Source organism: Phasianus colchicus, chromosome 1 (assembly GCF_987193195.1).
Source record: "Phasianus colchicus chromosome 1, bPhaCol1.hap1.1, whole genome shotgun sequence".
Taxonomy (NCBI): domain Eukaryota; kingdom Metazoa; phylum Chordata; class Aves; order Galliformes; family Phasianidae; genus Phasianus; species Phasianus colchicus.
The window spans coordinates 115,974,082-115,995,051 of NC_143436.1; the positions used below are offsets into that span (position 1 = coordinate 115,974,082).

At 38.0% G+C, this 20,970-nt stretch overlaps 1 protein-coding gene across 11 annotated transcripts in view; it reads left to right on the forward strand.

The window, feature by feature from the left end:
- Nucleotides 1–20,970, forward strand: part of DMD (dystrophin) — a 1,153,352-nt gene that overhangs the window by 18,856 nt on the left and 1,113,526 nt on the right. The window lies entirely within an intron of this gene.

The window sequence follows — 20,970 nt, forward strand, 5'->3', positions numbered from 1 at the left end:
CTTAGCAGTGTAGAGTTGCTTTCTGTGAAACACAAATTAAATTGATGTCAAATAAAATCCTGATAATGGGAAGGAGCTTTTAAAGTAATTTATTTAATTTCTTTGCTTGAGAGATCTGTTAATTCTTGGAACATCTCATAATAGGTTTTCTGTTTGTTTTTTTAATTCAAAAGAACTATCTTAGAACTCTGTTTTTGGTACTGTTGTAATACATCATGATGTTTGTTTTCTCAGGCAGTTACAGATTATAATTTCTAATGTATGATTCACATTAAGCAGAGAATTTACAGTACTCTGATTGGATATTGCCAAATGAAAATTGACTTGACTGGTACTGTAGGCTGCTGGTGTAGTAGCCTACTTGCTATATTTGTTCAGCTTTTTTGTAGGTTTGCTTAATTTAGCTTTTTGGGAGGGATATTCAACTGTTCTTATTTAATAACTAATCACTGGGAATGACTTAAAGACTGCCCCAAGACTGTACCACTGACAATGAGGATCATTATCAAAATGACACGCCAATTATGAATATGATTTTGTTGGCAGCACAAGTTGTCCTTGCAAAATGATAAATTTGGTTGTTCTTGTATGCTTTTTCCCTTGTTGAGAGTACCCCTATTTCTTTAAAAAGCTGAGTGCTTTTCCATTTTACAATAATTTCTTTACTTAGTTCTGGCTGATGTGATTACATTCAGTGCTAACTAGTAAATACTAGTTTGCAGTGGTCAGAAAAGAGTAGAGCTTAAAAGGAAACACAGGAAAAATAAACAACTGCAGATTTATAAATATTGAAATACAATTTTTTTCAGCATAATATCTAGAATGCAGTATGTCATATAGATCTATGATGCTGTTCTCAGCTAGATTGGCAGATTGTTTGCCATGTGGTTTGCTATCATTGAGAAAGAGGAAGCGAGCCCTGACTTCAAGCTGTCAGTCTGTGAAGGAAAGTGTAGAAACATCTAGTAGATAATATCCATCATTAACCACCCCACTTCAAGTGGGCTTTTACATCACCGTATTGTGCCCATACTGAAACACTTGGAGCTATTCACCTTTAAGCCCCCATCACCCTGATGGGGCCTGCGTAACCCAGACTGGTCTTTTACTCATGAGTCACAATGACATCCACATGAGAACTGCCAGCCAGGACAGCAAAGCCCAGCTAAGCATTACATTTCATAATTGGTCTCTATCTTATTCCAGTGTGGATAAAAGGAAACTGCCCTGTTAACAACAAAACCCCAATTCTTCAGTCTCTCGTAGAGGGCATAACTACATCCTGGCTTTTCAGGGAGCATCTGTGTCATCCAGGCTTTTGTGTAGCAGTGTCTGAGAGGCAAGAAAAGTTCTACCCACGGAGGCTCAGGATCCTGCTTAGACCAACCAGCTGATTCCTGATACCTCTGCCTGGCTTTCTGTAGAAGCAGGGCTCTTGTCTGCCAGATCCTGAGTCAGATCTGCTTGCATCATTAGGTACTGGTATTTTATGCATTTCTGTTGGATGGTATTAATATTTATGAAGTGCTTGCTATTCAGAAGTTAGGCAACATAGAACACCTTTGGGAGCGGCTGTTCTATTACTGCCTTACCTTATAGATGAGAAAGTAAATTGGCTTGCCAAAGGCCGTATGCAGTCTCTGAAGGAACCAGAAATATAACATGGATCCATCAAAGGATCCTTTTACCTGCATAGTAATACCTTTTTGCGTTAGACCTAATAGCAAGAATATTGGGGCCATGATATTGCTAAGAGCTGGAACCATTAAAAATTGATGCAGACACAAGTCATTTTTCAGGTGCAATTATCACATAGCAGCAACAGCAAGAAAGCACTGTGAAAACAGTTACTTTCTATTAGTAAATTAATGCCATAACCATGCCATCTGACTGCCTGCCAACTGAATTTTGTTTAATGTTGAATGAGCCAGAGGCAGAGATAGTAGGTCCTGTGCCAGTGCTGAAACCAGCTTGGTTCTGTAACTATCTTGAATTTTCTTTCAGTGGTTTTGTCCAAAATAGTGTGCCTGTGGCACTAGACCTACAAAATAAGACGTTTATGAGTATGATCCCACCTACACAGAGTGGGGAATTGATTTGCAGTATTTGTGTTGCTAGGCTTTGAGATGCTCACACAGAAAAAGAAAATAAGTCTGATCAGCAGAGAGAAAGCATTCCTTTTAAGTATTTCTCCCCTCTTTCCCTTTTCCACCCTTCCTCCCCTCCCCCCCCCCCCTAAAAAAAAAAGGGGGGGGGATAAATAATTTGATTTTTAAAAGACTTTTCATTCTTAAAAGTCCATCTTGGCCTGCTGGGTTAGTGTATGGTCATTTGCAGCTCTAGGTTAAATGTTAAAAGGCAGGAACATTTTACAGAAGGACTGCACGTGAAATATGAACTTTTCTTTAAAAAAAAAAAAATCCAAGACTACTCATTGCTATTCTCAAAACTGGCCTCGTTTTGTCATACTACTGCAGCAGATGTGGGACATCAGCAGTCTAAGTGGCGCCCTGCAGAAGCACCCTGTGAAATATTTCATCTGTAATGATGTATAATTGATATGTCTTCTCCTTAGTACTCTGTAATTGTATTATATATTAGGAAAGCATAGCTTTGCTGCACTGTTTCACAGTGCCTGATGTGTACCACATAGATGCGTTAGGAAGGATGAGGGTAGGAGGCATTTTACAGTGTGGTGCTTCCATAGGCTTGCATCAGTACAGCCTTGCCCAGGATCTACAGCCTGCATTAAATGTTAAGAAGTGCTATAAGTCAAGAATTGTTTGTTAGCTGCATTTATTTTTATGCAGCTTGCTTTTCAGTGTTCTTTCCATTGCTATTAATGGTCTCTATAAAAGCTGTGGATTAAATCTTTACCAAGAACTTGAGTGAGCACCAAAACACATGTAATCATAGTAGTTCTTGGAATTTGTTTTCTGACTTCTCTTATCTTGCAAATCCTTCTGCTATTTTATATGCTGCTTCAAAACTACTGATATGGCTTGTATTGCCAAATCAAGATGCAGGAAATAAACACAGATTGATGCTAGGGAGCTTAGTTGAGCCGAATGACACAGTGGCCACTGTGCAGATCTTAGTCTGGTGTCCAAGCTCTTGGGTATTGCAGATTGTTCTAGTGACTGTTTTAGAGTAGCTGGTCTTTTGTTGCTGACCACGACAGCAGCAAATTGTGAATTGCTTTGTCTGGCATGTGACAAGGTTTACTGCTCCTTGAGTCCAAAGCCCTGCTTTCTGGCACGCTCGCCCAAAGTGTATTGAAATATCACAGCTGATTTTGAACAGTCATCAAAACACAATTGCTGTTGGCGTGGACTCTGAGAAGGCAATATATAATGTAAGTAAAGGCAGTAGGTTGCCAATTTGCTAAATGTCAGGCAGTTTGAAACCCCTTTATTTGGGTATAGGAAATACAAATAACAAGACCTGTGACATATTAATACAGTTAAACAGAGATTGATAGATTGATGTTGGCATGCCTCTCAGCCACCAGCTGCCTCATAATGATTCTCCCAGCTGTGATATGAGAAGGAATGATTTCTAGTCTTTGTCTTTAATTTTAGAGTACTTATTTATTTATGTTTTGGCAATATTTTATTTAATAGCTTGTTAAATTATTCTTATCATTCCTACAGTCTTACATGGTTTTTGTGTGTGTTTTTTTTTTTTTTTTTTTTTTTACAAAAGGCAGGTGATAGGTCTGAGGTAGATATCTTAGAAATGACCACCGGTCAGTGATTGCAAATAGGAGATTGAGAGAGAGAACAGACTCTACAGATAGTTCTCTTTTTCTTTTAACCCTTGAAGAGGTCTGCAGTGGGTCAGTGTGTCAGAGTGAATTGTGACTGCTGATGAAAGGTCAGTGAAGCAGACAATGTGCTGATTTCCTCTATTTCCTTCACCATCGCTATATATCATGCACACTGGGACACAGTGCTGCCACCAGCCTGCTGGTATTATCTTGCAGTTACCATAGCCAGAAACACATGCTTGCCCTGCTAGTACGTCCTCTAGAAGGGTAGCAGAGCTGAGAGTTGCTGTGGGTGAGTCATCTGTTAGAAATGAGTTTTGTGCTGTTACTGCTAGATTATTATTAGGTGGGGATTCAGTGCAGCATGAAACTAATGTAGCAGTAACTTTCATAACTTGTAATTCTTTGATCCCTGTCTGTGTCCATACTCCTGCTCGCTGCCCTCTGAGTTGTCTATTTCCGAGCTGTTCAGGGAGAAGTCAATATTGCTGCTTGGATGAGAAGCAGCTGTGAAAGACATGGGTAGAGATGGGGAAGGAGTTGGTGCTGCATGTGTCCCATCTAGGAAAGGTGGAGGTGCTTCTTTTAGCTGCTGCTTCAAAGTCTCCAGTTCTCCAGCAGCAGCCAGGAGCAAGTTTGATTTTTTTTTTTTTTTCTAGTGTCCTGAGATGTACAGCAGATCACAGGGTATATGTGTGTGCTTGACTGTAGGCAAATGTTTGGTTACCAGTGGTTGTAGCTTGTCATGACTGTCAGTATGGTGTTTGCTGTTTCCTGGCCTTGGGCTTTTTCTCAGGTAAAGAAAGGACATGCAAAAAGTTCTTTGTGTGTGTGTGTGGAAATTTAGATTACCTATAATCTAAACTAATCTAAAGAACTAACTTTCTTGGTTTATTCAGAATTTGTTTTCTCTAAATCAGTGCTGGGGGGGGAAAAAAGGAGTCTTATTTTTCCATCTACTTAGAAATGTTCTTCCCTCCTGTGTTTAATCTGCGTTGCCTGAATATTTACTGGGTTTATTCTTGCATAATAATAAGAATTCATATGTGCTCTTGCTAGCTTGTAGGGTTTTGTGTATAGGTTTTTAACCTTGTAGTTATGTGTACTTAACTAATGAAAATGAAAGCTCTTAAATCTTAATGTCCCTCAAACCATCTTTGCCTTTGTTCCTGCCCTATCGCTGCTCTTACTCTTTTTTCCCCATCAGAGACAGAGTTAAGTCTTCCTCCAGTTTGTGCTCTTAGAGGGAATGGAATAATTCTTTCTGGAAGCTGTTCATAGCTATGGTTGTTCAGTCTTTGTTTTTGCTTGTCTTCTATTGCAGTAAAATGGTTTCTATTTTATATATATATTATATATATATAATAGAATTTATATGTATTATATATATTATATACCATACATTAATATATTATATATTTTACATACCATACTCTTGAGAATTAATACAGTACAGAGCAAGCTTTCAGAGGCTTGGAATGAAAGGCATGAGGCGTGTAAATTGAAACACCATAGGGCCTGATATATATATATATATACACACACATATATATATATATGTGTGTGTGTGTGTGTGTGTGTAAATATCTTATCCCTTATTAATGCTGTCACAGATCTCAGATGCTGAGCAGTGGTATCTGGAGGAATCCTAAGGTAAGTCATCCTCAGCTTTGAGGTGGGAATATGGGGGAGAAGGATGAGTAGGAAGGAAAGAAAAGCAACTGCACCCTTATTTTCTGTTGGTCAGCAGCTGACCGAAAATCCACCAGCTTATTCCCATCTAAGCCAGTAATGGATTTGTATGGTAAAAGATCTAAATTTGATTCTGAATGCAGTTCAAGATGTTGGACTACCACTTAAACAAGGGCAGAAGTGATTTAAAGGAAACGACTTTCCTGTTAACAGCTGAAGCTGGAAATCCATGTGCAGTTACCTGCCTGTGAATGAAAAGTTGTCTGGGGTCTTCATTTTGTGGGAAGATTAACTTCATAGTCAATGAACTCTCATCATGTGTTGCGAAACTCCTTGAATTTATCCTCAGTTTCATAACTAAGAAATCCTGGTAACTTTTTCATCCCTTAGGGTGTTGCTCTTAATTCAGCATATTGAGTTAAAATAACTGTCTTCTGGATTTTACTTACCTTCCAAATTCCTGTTCATCCCTTTGCAATATTTTTTTTTCAGTTTTATTATTTCAGTGTAAACTCATGAATTTTGTGCAATGTGTCAGGAATCCTAGGTTAAAGACTTAAGATGCTTCAATTCAAGGCATGTTGGGTCCCACTCCAGTGTTTTGGTTTTTTGGGGGGGAGGGGAGGGAGGAGAAGGGGGAGGGGGAAAAGCAAGACAGTTGTGCTCCAAGGTAGAGATGATTTACACAAATGGGTACTGGAATGGGTATGAGAAGACTGCCTGGAGTGGAGAAGAGGCAAGCCTTCCTGTTGAATGATAGTTATGTTCTCTAGTCTGGAGTCCTTTGTAGCACTTCTGGAATTGAGACTAACTGGTAATAGGGTTGTCTTTGTGCTTTGACAGGTTGGTTAAAAAAGGGTGAGAAAAGGTCTAAATGGAAATATAAAAATGAAAATGTATATTTAGAGATTCAGGAAGACAAATCTATCGAATGGAGAACTAAGAGTTACTGTGATCACCCCCTAGCTGTCTGAGAAATGTTTGGAGGAGCCAGGTGGATCAGAGGTTGCATGGTGCCAAAGCTGCTGATGTTGAGTCTGAAACAGTTACCCTCAGGTGCTTTCACTGCCTTCTTGATTTTGTTTCATCCCTTTACTAGCTCCTATTGATATGCATCCAGTCCAGTGAACAGTGAGTTCGTTGCCTGCTTCCCCTGGATGTGTAGGAACTTTTCTCAGTCGTCGTTGTTTTCTCTGGGAGAAAGGAATACTTGCCAGGAATGGTGCATAACTATAGGACCTGTCCAAAGCAGTTTCATATCAATTTCCATTTTTCATTAGTTTTCTTCCTTGCCTTTCCAAAGAGGTGTGTATTTGACTTAACTTCAAGACATGTTTTAATGCATTTTGAAATGCAAGTAAATGCCTCTGAAACCTGTGTATATAGTCAATTGGCTTTAATGGTTTGGATCAGGTCCTGGTGAATATTTGCTTTCCTGCCTTCTTTCTGAACTGTCATTTTAGGTATTTACTCTCCTTTAAAACTGGGAACGAAATCTAGCTTTCTGGCTCTTTTAATCAGCTTCTCATAGGTAGATGTTTCTGTTAGTGAACCCAAGGGAGAATCGTATTGGTAAATAACAATTCAATTAAGTTTATAGTCTAAGTTCCTAGGCAGTGTGACAATAAAGCTAAACCCATTAAAAACATCAAACAAATAAAACACTGAAGATAAAAACTACACAGATAACCAGCATTAAATCATGAGTTTCTATTCAGTTTTTTTTTTTTTCCAAAATAAAAATGTTTAATTCTATTAAAAATATGCTAAGTCTTGAGCAAATGTTGGGTTCTGAAAGAGTGATACAAGAAGCAGAGTCCAAGGTACAGCCAGGATCTCTGATGTCTGGAAAACAAATTCATTAGAGGGTGCCCTATGCGTAACCTGAAGGGCTTTCAAATAAATTAATTTACTTATTCATAATTAAAGTACTATAAGTTCCCAGCCTCTGGTTGACTCAGCAGGGTCAGGGCTGAGAAATTTACTGGAGACAATACAAACAATGAATTATCAGTAATTCTTCCACATTTATCTAGAACATTTTCAAATCTTTTTAAATCAACAAAAACTATGTGCATTGCCTCAAATGTAGAAATTTGTATGGTAAGTGATGTTTCCTTCCATATTTTGTGGAGGGCTGCTGCTGCTGCAAAAGGAAGAGAAGTAGAGCCCTTCAGCAGGTATGCTATTTTTTATGGAAGACAAAAAGAGGGAAAAGTAACACTAATGCAATGCTGCTTATTACCTATAGACAGCTATCCAAAAATACTAGGCTCTTCCATGTTACAAGCATCTGCCAAAGAGGCATACAGCAGTAAGCTTTTAAGAAGCTCTGGAGTGGTGACAGCTCAAGGAAATGTGTCAACTAGCTGGATGTGTACTTCCCTAATTATTTTCGACAGCAATGAAAGCTGTGCATTCTAGTCTGCCTGCCTGTCTTAACAGTCAGACTAGAGCATTATCAGGCAATCAAAGCACATGGCCAAATTCTGAAGTGGGGGGTGGGGGGAAACCTCAGATATCAGTTTTAACGTCGTGTGTGTTGCTTGTTTGCAATCTTCAATGGATTGAAGCTGTCTGAGATTTGAAAATGTATTTTGAATATTCTTTCATGATATTTACTTCTCTTTGGAGCTAAATAAACTGTTAAGAATCAGAGACCTTCCTAGAGAATGCTTATTGTTTTCACATACAGATTGAAATCCTTAAAAGGCCCTTGGTGAAAGCAGTTCTTGGGGGAATAAGCTCTAGGTTCTCAAGCAGCTAAACGTGTTCTCTCAGAATGTTTACAGAGATGGGCAAATAAACTGCTCGGTACCTGCAGGAAATTTAGGATATGCTCATTCTGTTCTTCAGTGTTACCACATGCAATCACAAGGTTGTTTGCCACTGAATAAATATTCTCCCTTCTGCCCTTGATGGATGGCCATGTATCTGATTCTTCAAAACATGCTGCTAATCCCCTGGTGCTCACGCCGAGGCCAAGGGAAATACTGTGAAGCTACCCTAATGAGGATCATTCTTCCTGAAGAAAATTGTCTAAGGGGAGAGATGTACAACTTCTGGTTAAAAGATATTTTAAAAAATCACGTACTGGCTCTTGTACTTCTGTAATCTGGTAAAGATTTACAAAAATGAGAATAAAGTGTGTTTTAGGACTTGATATACCTTTTTTTTTTTACTTTCAGGTGCTATTTACAGTGTTATTTGCTTTAAAAGTTTTAGATTTCAACCCAAATAAGCAGAGGATTAACACAGTAAAAAGAATATTCAATAACTGAATCTGGTATCATTCCAGGACAATATATCTAGCTCTACAGGCAGATTTCACTGAAGGTGAAAGGTGGAGAGGGTAAGCCAGTGGCAAACAGCTAAGTAGTGAAATCATGGGAGAGCTGACAGCTATGACTCTGAAGGTCATTACTGTGATACTGTCGTTATCTGGGCAAGATTAAATTAAGTACAGAACTAATTAATTTGTCCTTTCCAGAAATTCTTCTGGTAAATATCAAAAATATACTTCTCTGTTTTGATTATTGGAGCTTGTTGTTCAATAAAGGATACATGTGCTCTTGGAGTACAGTGAATTAAAAGGAAGCATCTAGAAATGAGCGGTGTAGGAGTATTTCATGGCCCTCAGGTTTACACATCAGTTAAGCTGAAATGGGTAGAGATGCAAGGAGTCTGATATGGTGTCTGGTTGGATCTTTGCTCTTTCAAGAGTGGGAATAACTATTCCAGCCACTACTGCCAAAGCTGTGTTTGTCATCTCAAACATCCTTTCAGTGCATCCTTTCTTACTTATTTGCTGTACTTCAGGTACTTTGAAAATACCTATTTTCAGAATATGTTGGTAAAGTGTACTTCTGTCATCTACCTTCTCAACTGTTGCTTTTCAGTCATCTTATTGTGGTTCTTTTATGAATACCTAGTATTTTTATGTTCTTCTTATGCCTGTCACTTAAATTTGATTGCTTTCTGCACTTTCCTTTTTTTTATGTTGGCCTTTTCCAAGTGTTGCTACTTCCATTGCTTGAATATTTGCCAGAGGCGTAGTTGAATTTATCTTTGAACAATTTCAATTTCCTTTCTTTGGCTTTCCCTCCGTTGCTTTATTCCTGTTTGTGTTTCTGTCAGATTTCTTTTACCTGTCCTCAGTGTGCTGTGCTGAAATTCAGCATCTTTATTTATCCCCGTTCTGGCCTCAGCTTATTTATGGATACAAACACAGCTGTATTACAGGTGTATCTGAAAGTTACCTCATGTGGAATTTTCAGGATTTGAACCCAATTCACTTTCTTAGAAGGTGCCTTGTGGCTTACAAATACCCAAGCTCCTCCTGTAGTCAGTACCTGATTGGTAGCTGAGGTGAGTTGTTTTTGTCTCCCTTTTCTCTCATGTTTTCCATGTTTTGTGAAAATCTCTGCTATCAACTTAAGTTCTTCTGCAAGACCCGAACTGAAATTTGCATTTATATTTTTCTCTGGATGCTTTTTTTCTATACTGCAGCAGGAGTTCTTACACAGGTGTGGATGTTCTGAATAAGAAGCATTAGTGGACATGACTGTATATAGAAGAGGAAGAGGGATGGCTTCTCTGAGATGACTGACTGAGGAATAGAATGGGAAGAGAGGAAGCAGCAGGGGGGAGCAGAGAAGTCCTTTAAGAATGGGTCAGATTTATCTTCTCAGAAGAGAATGCCCTGGATGCCCATCAGGGTTATTGTGCTGAGCTGGCTAGGATGATTGTTGATTGTCACTACAAGAGCATATCTGAAGTTCACATACCTTCTATCCTTCATTTGTGTCAGTTCTTCTCTTGCCTCAGTGTTCATTTTTCTGTGTTCTTTTTGAGGTTTCTCAGTGCTCAAATTTCATTAAGTTTCCCTGACTTCATTGGAAAATCAAAACATAAGTCCTTCAGTGGGGAGGACCATTCTGTTCTCTCTCCTCCAGGGGTTTGAAGGGTGAGCTTAAAGGCAGTCCCCTGCTTTTAAATGGTCCTGTCTTCCCGGCTGGTAGTATGTGGTCTGTTAAAACAGATACAGAAGAACATCAAGCCTTAGTTTCAGCTTGTAATTCTCTCAAAGGAGAGTTGAAGAAAGAAGGGGAGAAGAAAACAACCATCTTTGCTTTAAAGCAGTAGTATCCCCCCAGCCCTCCTACTCTTTGAACCTCTGCTCACCATCTATGTGAAAACCATAGGTAGAGCACAAAGTGGCAGTCTGGCTCCCAACAAGAGCAGTTTTATTCTCAGGGTTCTGATGCTATGATGTGGGCTTTGTGTACTTTCATAATGTTTCCTTTGAGGGGGGAAGTTAGACAGTAGTTAATCACACTCCGTACTGTGAAATTGCAAAAACTTTATGTAATTTCATGCTCTTAAACAGACCTGTCTGTTCTGACCTTGAGAGAGATGGGTGATGACTATGGTGGGGATAGTTGTGAGGAGGGGAAAAAATAATGCAAAACCACTCCATCACTGTATCTCCCTTATGCCCCTCTCCTGCAATAAAAGCCACTAGCAGCTGCAGCTAATATCCAGTTCAGTGGCTGACAAATGCAAAACTGAAGCCTGTATGCCCTTAGCACACTAGGAAATGTATCTGGTGTCTTAAGGGACTCCTTGCAGCTCCTCTGACCTGAAGTATACTCTCTCTGAGCCATAGGACCTAAATGCTAATTGGTCATAAGTGTTCAGGCCATTTGTGCTCTTAAGAAAAATGCATCCCCCCAAAGTATGTATTACTCTTCTTTCAGTTTACCCCATTCAACTCTAAACAATGTTCTTTGCTAAATATTTGCGAAGTGTTTAATGCATTGGAATTGCAGTCCTTAATTGTTAGATGTTCTCACCTGATTACAAGCAACTTCAGTGTTTTGGTTTTTTTTCTTCCAATCTGTACCAACACTAGGAATGTTACCTTAAGCTCCTTAAAAATAACAACAAACTTTTTAGTTTTTCCCCTTCTTGTATACAGAGAATAAAATTCTACAGTGGTTCATACATTTGTTCTGGAACAGCGAGGCACTTGTTCGTATGCTTGAGTGTATCTGTAGCCTTTAAATAAAACTGCTTGTATGCCAAGTGCAAGTCTTCTCTGTCCTGGTGCACTGGACCTGTAAGAGTGAACTTGTGTTTAATTCATAGTCTTGATCAGTTTGAAAACAGACGTGACAAATAGCAATGAAACTCAGCCTTAGTCACTTAGTCATTCTCATTAAGTCTAGGAAGGATAACAAGAAAAAGGCGCTTATCCTCTGCCGGAAATCTTGAAGATGTGAGAGCAGTCCCAGCAGTGATCAGAATGAATTAGTTAAGATACATATGGGTGGTTTTTAGTAGGTTTTAAATATCTTAGATGTTTAAATGATTTTTATATTGAAAATGGAAACATGCTTCTGATCCAGGTGGCTCTGGGGTCTTTACAGGTGTTCATATTTGTAATGATCTTTAATAAATTTGGGGGAACATACATAATCATAATCTCTTTGCTGGGAGTTCTTATTTCCTGACCTAGCATGATGTCATGGCATTTTCCTTAAGCTTTTACTGACATGAATGAAAGCAGAAGATGCCTGGCTCCTTGGAGAGATGCTCATAGGAGACTTCCTAAAAACAGCATTGCTGCATTGTTACATAACTTCAGACAAATATATATATATATTTATATTTCTTAATACATTGTTTTTTGTAATTCATGGTTAGTAGCATCTCTCTGTAGATTTTCCTCCTTGAGCTTCTCCCACTTGTTTTGCTGATCTAATGCTCACTTCGTAAGTATTAATTTAAAGTTTTCTTTAGGGTACTGTTCACTGTGTGCAGTAACTACGTCTGAATTCTGAAGTTTATGCATTAAAGTAGTTGAAGACTGAATTCAGCTACCTTTTAAGTGATATTTTGAGGAAGATTAACTGACTTTCAGAGCACTTGAGAAAGCATATAAACATTAGTTAAAATTTCAAGTGGATTTCATTTATCTGACTGTTGGAGAGCTTCCTTTAGTGAGTAATCAAAAGGGTAATAATCAGTATCAATGGAAAACCATCTGTTTGTTGATCAGCTAATGTACACTTTCCATCTCCAGGTGGTAGTACATGTTGCACAGTATTCATGGGAACTCAGTGCATGAATTGCTACTGATTGCAGTCCTTCAGTATTTGTCCTTATAAATCTCCTAACCTTTGGAAAGAAGATTATTCTCTGTAATGTTGTTGATATTGAAGAAAATGAAAACCAAGAATCCTTGATCTTGTTTCAGCATGTATATGCAATTTGGGAGTAGTCCTCTTGTCATGGGATGAGAACTACACCACATATAGTATTTCCATATCTGACAGGACTTTAGTCTTTTTTAACAGTAGGAACAAGGGAGGGTAGTAATACCACTGTCAGCCTGATCTGAAGTTATTAACTTAAATATTGTTGATTCCTAAGGGCTGCTTCCCTTAGATATATTTTAGATACCTTGGAAATATGTAGGAGAGAAAGCTTCCTACTGTGACAAGCTTAATAACCATATGCTGGATTTGTTAAAGCTTCATTGATCAAAGAATTACGAAATGACCACAATGAGAAGTGAATGCGTAAGTGTATCTCAAGGTTGAACTGGTGCTGCAGTTACTGAATGGGCTGGAGAACATCTCTCAGTGGGAAGAGCAAAGGGAAGAGTACATCTAGATGGTGAATATAGGTAATCTGAAGAGCATTTTAATCTTCAACCTAATCTGCACTCAAGCACAGATCCAGGCTTTGTAGAGCTGTTTTGTATAATATTGCTCTAGAGACCTTTGTAGGAAGTATCTCCCAGTCTAGTTCTAATCTGGAGCAGTTACTTTACTTTTAATGTTATGACTCTTTTTGGGATAGTTGCCATCTTAGGTCAGTTTCTGAAATGAACCAGAAGTTGACAAAAAAATGTACTCAATTTGTCAGTCCAGGGTTGGAGAAAATTTATTGTCTAATTTCATGATTGAAAAAGTGATTCTGAATGCGTGGATTCATGGCCTTCTTGTTAGCAAAAATAAAATCTGTGCTATTGTTAAGTGGCACTTTATTTTTTCATTTTAAATAGTATTTGTTTTTGTACTTAAATGAACTGAGATACGCTTGTATCTGTCGAGATTTAATTCTTTAAAATAACTGTCTCCTCACAAGTTGTGATTAATTAAGATTTCGAATGGCAATTTGTACTGATCTCCATATGGAAAATTATTTTGAAATTGAGAGTATGTTCCTGTTTGTGTCTTCTGAAGCTTAATGCAAATGCTATCATGTTGAAGAACATGTGTATTCTGCTTTCTTTGATCCTCATCTATTACTGCATTTAGTTTTAATTGTAATTAATTGTAAACCACTTTTATTTGCCTTTGAAATGAATTTATTCTGCTCTTAGGTAAGTAATTCATTGTTGCTTTAAGCAGCAACACTGCTTACGGTTCAGTGTGCCTCCAACTTAGCTGGCAAATAAAACATGAAAGTTTTCCTCTACCCTGGTAATAAGGCTTGTTATGAGGATTTCTGTTAATTGAGTGAGATGCAAGTTTTAAGAGCTTATTTGGGGAGGGAGATGATGGACTCCAGAATGTGTGGATACCCTGCGGTTCAGGAAATCTGCTCAGGAGGACTTTTGAATTGAAAGTCAACATGTCTCGTCTGCACCAGCGTTACTGAAGTGTTTGCACTGACATGCTCAGCATTAATTTAGCAGATTTAAATTAAAATGGAGGAATTAGTGTTTAAAAGCTATATTTAGTGAACAAACTGCTTTAGAAGAGGTGAATGCTCTTTCAATCTTGATGAGGCAATTTTAACACAGTTTAAAAAGAGGTCAGCTAAATTTCCACATACGTTACAGGACACAGTGTATTTGAAGAAGACGGATTAGTGCTGGAAATCTGTTGGGAGGAGGACCATAAAACTTTGTGTAATTTGAAGCTCTAAATTTAGGGCACTCTAATTAAAACTGACTGTGCTTCCAAAAATAGCAATTGTCTTAAGTCTGATTGTATGCTAAAATTATGCTGTTTTACCTCTGGTAGGCTGGATTTTTTTTTTTTTTTTTTTTAGCTAAGCAGTTCTTTGGCTGACTTGTCCTCATATCTTAAATAATATTTATATTTTTTTGACCGAACTTTTTTTCCCCATGAAACTGCAGTAAGATCTAGTTTTCGTGCAGCTCTCACACAGTAACACCACCTGTTTTATGATGTTGCCCTACAATATCAGAGCTGGATGTCTGTGGCGTGGCAGTAGGGACTTAACCTTCCCACAGTATTGTGTCATGTTGTTGCTGTTGGGACAGGTGGCAGCAGAGGGGCAGTCTGACACAACTGCATCTGGAAGTGTGAGTGGAGCAAAGCTTTGGAATTGAAAACCTCCAGATGGAAAAAATGGCACCTACGGACATAGATTTCCATTTGCTGAATGCTTATGGGACAAAACAGTGGTTGTGAGCACAGTCAAAGATGGAGTGCGTGGCCAATATTTTCCTTGCAACAATGCTGGCACAGCGGCTTTGAAACAGAAGGTCCCCTCTGCTGGTTCAGACTTTCGCAAGTGTGGCACGCAAACTCAATTTCATGGTTGCTGAAAGTGCATACCTAACGCTGGTGACTGTGTTGAATAAATGGTTTATTGTTTTGTTGTTATTATTAGTTATGTAGCCAAGAATTTTCTCTGTCAAATAGTGTTATTGTGTTCTTGGCATCTGTTCTAGTTTCTGTGGAAATAAACAGGAGGCATTACTTTTGGAGCAACCAATGTATGAACTTAAAATATCAGAGTATCTCAAACTGGATGATATATGAAGGGAAGAGGGGAAAAAAGGCAAAAGCTTGTGTCAGTGCTACAGTGTATATAGATCTGAAAATGTGATGCGTCGTCTAAAAAGATTAGTAAATTATTGTAGGTATCACACCCCTGAATTCTTCAGTGAAGTTGTATATTCAGCAATAGATTTTTCCATGAAGTAGCTTGTTCTATTTGTTTGGAGACCAGTTTTTATTTCTGTAGTCCCACCTGGAAACAAAACAATCTATTTTTTGTAGGTACCAGTAATACAAGATCTTATAAATGTTACTATTGATAATGCAGCATGCAGTGGAACACCATCTCTGATATTTATAAGAGGGTGGGGTCACAGAGTTCATGTTAAATGGGACTTTTACATTAACTTAAACAAGTGCTTGTGTGCTCTGGATTCTTTTTCTCATCAGTGGCTTTGGGTGAGAGGAACCCAGAACTGTTCTGGTAATTTAAGTGTGCATTGGTTTGGATGGTTTTAAAAATACTCTTTATCATATTTAAGCCCATGGGTTATTGGACTTTCTGAAATAAGCATTTCGGTCATGTGGTTTGCTGGGATATTTTCACTTCTAGAATGAAGAACATGATTTTGCTAAAATGAAAGTAGAAGCATGAGGTAAAACTAAGCAGCAGAAAAAAAAAATTAGTTTGAAAACAAACAAAAAAAGCAACAAAATAAGACTGGACAGTTTTTTATTGGTCATGACAGCTCTTAATGCAAATGGAGAAACGCCATAATTTGAATAATGTAAGATACTGGAGAGGAACTCAAGTATAGCCTGTTGATTAGCTTCCTCAATTGTCCAGCAGTACTGCCTGTTTTTCCACTTCTTAATTATATTTCGATATCATCCCACTTGGATTTGTTTCTTCTTTAAACTTTACTGTTTAACTTCACTTTTAAAAATCTTGTAGTTAGTTGCATATTTTCTGACAGATTGAACTTGAGCTTGTTTGGTGGTGTTTTCTTTTTTTTTTACCTATTCCATGTAGAGGATGTTTCACATTTGTCCAAACAGCAATGAAAATTTAATCCCATGATTCATGTACTTTATATCAAATGTAGGTGTGCTTTTGAGGGGAGACACCATTCTAGAACAAAGTGATCTACATATAAGTGCCCTGTTTTTTTTACCTGTTGATTAGTGCTTCTAAAAACTGTAATTTTTTTATACTTAATAATATATAAATATTTTTATTTATTTTACTGACCTCCCAGCCCTGATGAAATGTGTTTCTTTCCTAGAGATAGTAAGGCTGCTATGCAGGAGGGAGGCAAATACTTGCTGTAACCTTGTGATGGGAAGATTTTGTAGCAAAGACTGCACATTTAAAAAGAAGGAGAATACAAGTTTGGGTGTTTCTTTTTCTGCTTGCGAATCGTAATTCTCTTGGTATGTTAGATGTGCTCAGAGCCTAATGCAATTAGAAAGCTCAGCCTGGAGATGACTAGTATAATGCAAAACAGTGCTTATCTAACCTCTTCAGCTCTCTGCACAAGCAGAAATTTGATTTCTTTTATGAATCTTCCTTTTCTTGTTTTACTCAAGGCATATGGAGTGTGTAAAACTTGGAAGTGTTCCTTCACCTCCCTTAATGGTATCCTACTCTCCATTTGCTGCTTACAATATACTTACTGCAGCACTAAGACAATACAGAACTATGCAATGATTTCTTCACCTGTGTAACTGTACCCCATGATTCTTCCACCTTGCAAAATGGTGCACTTGATTTTTCAGTTCTTGTCTACAATATTCCAAGAAACTTTACTTGATTTTTTTTTTTCTGAAACTAATGAAATTACTTCAGAGTTGGCAGATATCAATTGAATGTGGAATTATTTAGCAATCCATTGTTTCATAAACATCAATCAAATTTTTAAATGTTTCAGTTAATAACTTTACCAGGAGTTCCTGTATAAAACCGTTTTGCAGTGATCTATAATTCTTGTCTATAATATAAACCAGGAGACTTTTATATACAGTTTTGACTTTGATAGATAGTCTTAACTGCCTCAGGTAGGCCTACAAAAGCTGTACCTTGAAGAGGTGATGCTCTATTCTATGCTGAAATATCACAATCAGTAAAAATATTGTGGCTTCTCTTAAAATGTGAAACAATAGAATTATGGTGTTGGTAATAAATACCGTTGCTTAAAAATTCTCTTGTTTATTTTTTTTAAACTTGAGTGTAGCTGCTGCTTTTAATGTTGCAATGGTAGAGCTTAATGCCATAGTCCATAGCAGTATGCTTTGTGTATTTTGGAAATGTTGAGGAATAATTCTAGAAGGTCTGTGCTTTTGCTAATCACCAAGTTCACGTGCCCAACTTCAATGTATTTAGGAAAATAAAATGAACTTCCTGATACGATGAAAGATAGCGATTTGTTGATATAATTTAGTGCAAAGATTTGGTAAGTTCTGTAATCTGGAATGTGCAAAAACACTAGGAAATGCCTTGGAGCTAAATGATAGGGTTGTTCTGATCGGTGTGTACATCCTGCACAGAAAATGACAAATAATGGATAAAACCAGCCACAGTACAACTTAAGGCAGTTTATTATGCAAAAATACCTAAATGTTATCCTACAGGAAAGGAATGATAGCTTAAAGCAACTCTGAGCTGCAGATTTCTTTTCTTAAGTTTCTCTGTAAAGTGGGACAGTAAATGTACAAAGGATGTCGCTGCTTTGGGACCTATTTTTAACCATCATTTTGACATGGGGCATTTTTCTAATTAAAAATGAAGGAAGCTAGAAGAGTAAAATTAAGTTTGGAGTTTTAAAGAAATCTACTGTGAAACTGGCAGCTGTGCATGGTGTGAAATGTCTTCTGAAATAAATTCTTAACTTGTTGAATTCCCTATGAACTAGCATCTGCTTTTTTTTTTTTCCTATCAAGCATGATAGTGCAAAAAGAAAAGCAGCTTTCACAGAGCATTGCTTTTATGAATATCCCCTTTGGTCTAATGAATAAGTAATATGCCATCTTGTAAAGCTATATCCCATTCATAATGCATTCATATTATGGTAACACTGTAAATTGAGAAGTGTGTTTTTTCTTGTTATGTCTAGCTAGGGTTGTCCCGTAAGAATTAACTGATAATCCTGTGTATCAGGTTTCATTCATTTAGTAAAGTGACTGTCTGGCAGAATTGCATGCTTTTTAGGATCCTGTACCTTGTCATTACATATATTATGGTATGAGAGGAGAGTTCTTTACTGGCGTGCTGTACTATGACCAATTTAAATATTAGCCTGGGCAGTGTTTTGTGTAAAGCTACGAAGAAAAGAACTTGAAAAATTATAAAACCTATGGGCAGACCATTTTGAAATTACAATTTGAGATGAAATGAATGTGTGAACTGGTGAAAGCAATGACAAATTGTAATTTGAACGGGAGAACACGGTCATCTTGAAGTAATGCAGACTGTCAAATTCTGCCATTACTGATGAAGTTTATTCATCGATATCATGAAGCCAGGTCAAATACAGTTTGACATAGGGCATTTTTCTAATTAAACATGAAGTGCAATTGGGACAGATAAGTATTCTGTCACTCTCAAATCTGAACTCTGCTTAAAAACGGCAGTGCTAAATGTATTTTGAAAAATGGGTAGCAGAAATGCACTATCCTTTTACTTCAACATTTATGCAGTTTACGTAAGGCTGTGTTCGTTTTTATTTATTCCTAATTCGTTATACTGAATAGCTTACTATAGAAATACGGTGCTGCTTCTCTAGTCTGATGCTTTGTCTTGCCTTCCTTATAGATTATTTTACTCTGTTTTAAGGCTATGTGTTGTTCCATTCCTTCCAGTTTTCTGAAAATCTGGCAGAGTTCATTTCTGGGGCAGGAATCCTTAAATTACTGTGGAAAATTGTGCATCTCCCTAATTGAAACGAATCTTCCTGTTGTACAGAAACACAGTGTGAAAAAATCTTTCTTGAAAATTCTCTTGAGTACATGGTTTTACCTCATTCTCAAGTCCTCCCATTAAGTGCTACTGAAAAATGATTTTTTAAAGCTATTGGTCATTATCCAAGAAAGTCAACATACCCTTTCTTCTTCAGGTAGAAAAAGGTTATAGTACAATTATCACTTAAAAATTTTATTTTTTTAGTAAGTAACTTTACTGCTATTGAGGGACACATTCCCTTCAGTTTTTCGTTATCTGAGAGTGCACTGTCTAGTGGTCTGACTCTGCAGCGTATAGCTATGCTGCCCGTAAAACTAAGGGAATTAATTCTGCTTCTGTAGCATTTAGAAATGAATAACTTGGCATAATCTTTCATGATGATGACTCCCTTTTTTTTAAGAGGAAAGGAGAATTGTGATAAACTAGCAACCTTCCTTTCCTAGTGATCTTAGTGAACTGTTTTGAAATACTGCTTTCCTTTCAAGGCTGCTAGCAAAGGAAAGCATAATAATGACGTGGAAAAGCAAATAGTTTTAATGTTTCTAGTTATAGATGATTGATATGTGGTAATTTTGGACACCATTGTGGGTGTTGCTGCTGCTAAACAGCAATACCAAGTAGAAAAGGTATTCAGGAAGAACATGCAGAATGAAGATATATAGAGTCAACTTGCTTGTTTTAAATTGAGATAATGAAAGAAAGTGAAGATGCAGTGTATAGGCATGGGGAAGGGTGGCTGGGAAGGTGCCCAACAAAATGGGAATGCTGGTTGACAGTGGACTGAACATGCACCAGCTGTGTGGCCAAGAAGGCCAGTGGCATGTGGGTCTGCATCAGAAATAGTGCGCGTGAGGGAAGTTATTGTCTCTTGGTAGGCAGGACTGCTGAGACACGTCTTGAACTGTGTGTTCAGGTTTGAGCCCCTCACAACAGGAAGGGTATTGAATTGCTTGAATGTGTGCAGAGAACAGGAATAAGGCTGATGAAGGGATTAGAAAACAGAAATTATGAGGAGCATATGGAGGAAATGGGAATTGTTAATCTCAAGGAGGCTGAGGGGAGAGATCATTGCAATTTACTACTGCCTGAAAGGAGGTTGTGGAGAGGAAGTTTTTGGTTTCTTTTCTCAGGTGTCAAGTTATAGGATGTGAGGAAACCATCTCAAGCCATGCCCAGGGAAGTTTAGATCAGAGATTCAGAAAAAAATATTTTTCAACTTGTTCTGGTTTGAGCCAAAACAGTATGTTAACAGTGCACAGATGTTCTGATTGTTGCTGAGTGAGGGGAGCGCACCTGTGGTCCCTTATAGTGCTGCAGAAGTTGGGCTGGGGCCAGTACAGGTGCTTTAATGAGGCCAGGGTTCCTCCTTAATCTGATACCACCAGGAAGACCATAAAGCTGTGGGACTTAGCCAGGAGTGGGATGCCGTTTGGGGACTGCTGTGTGTCGGTCAGGAGGGGTGAGTCCTTTGCGTCGGGTGGTGAATGAGTGCATTGTGGCTGTATACATTTTCACTGTATTTTTGTTTCTGTTTCTCCTCTTCAGTCTTAGTAAATAGTTCTTATCTCAACACAGAAGTTCTATTTTGTTTCCAGTACTCTCCTTCATCGCATTTTGAGGGGAGTGAGCAAGTGGCAGAGCGGCTGCTGGGCTGCACCATAACACGATGCTTGATTGTCCTTTTGGTGCAGGCTGCTCAGGAGCAGTGGTGAAGGCCCCATTTCTGGAGGAATTTAATGTGTGTGTGAATAAGGGAGAGGGTTTAGTGGGACTTCAATAGATCA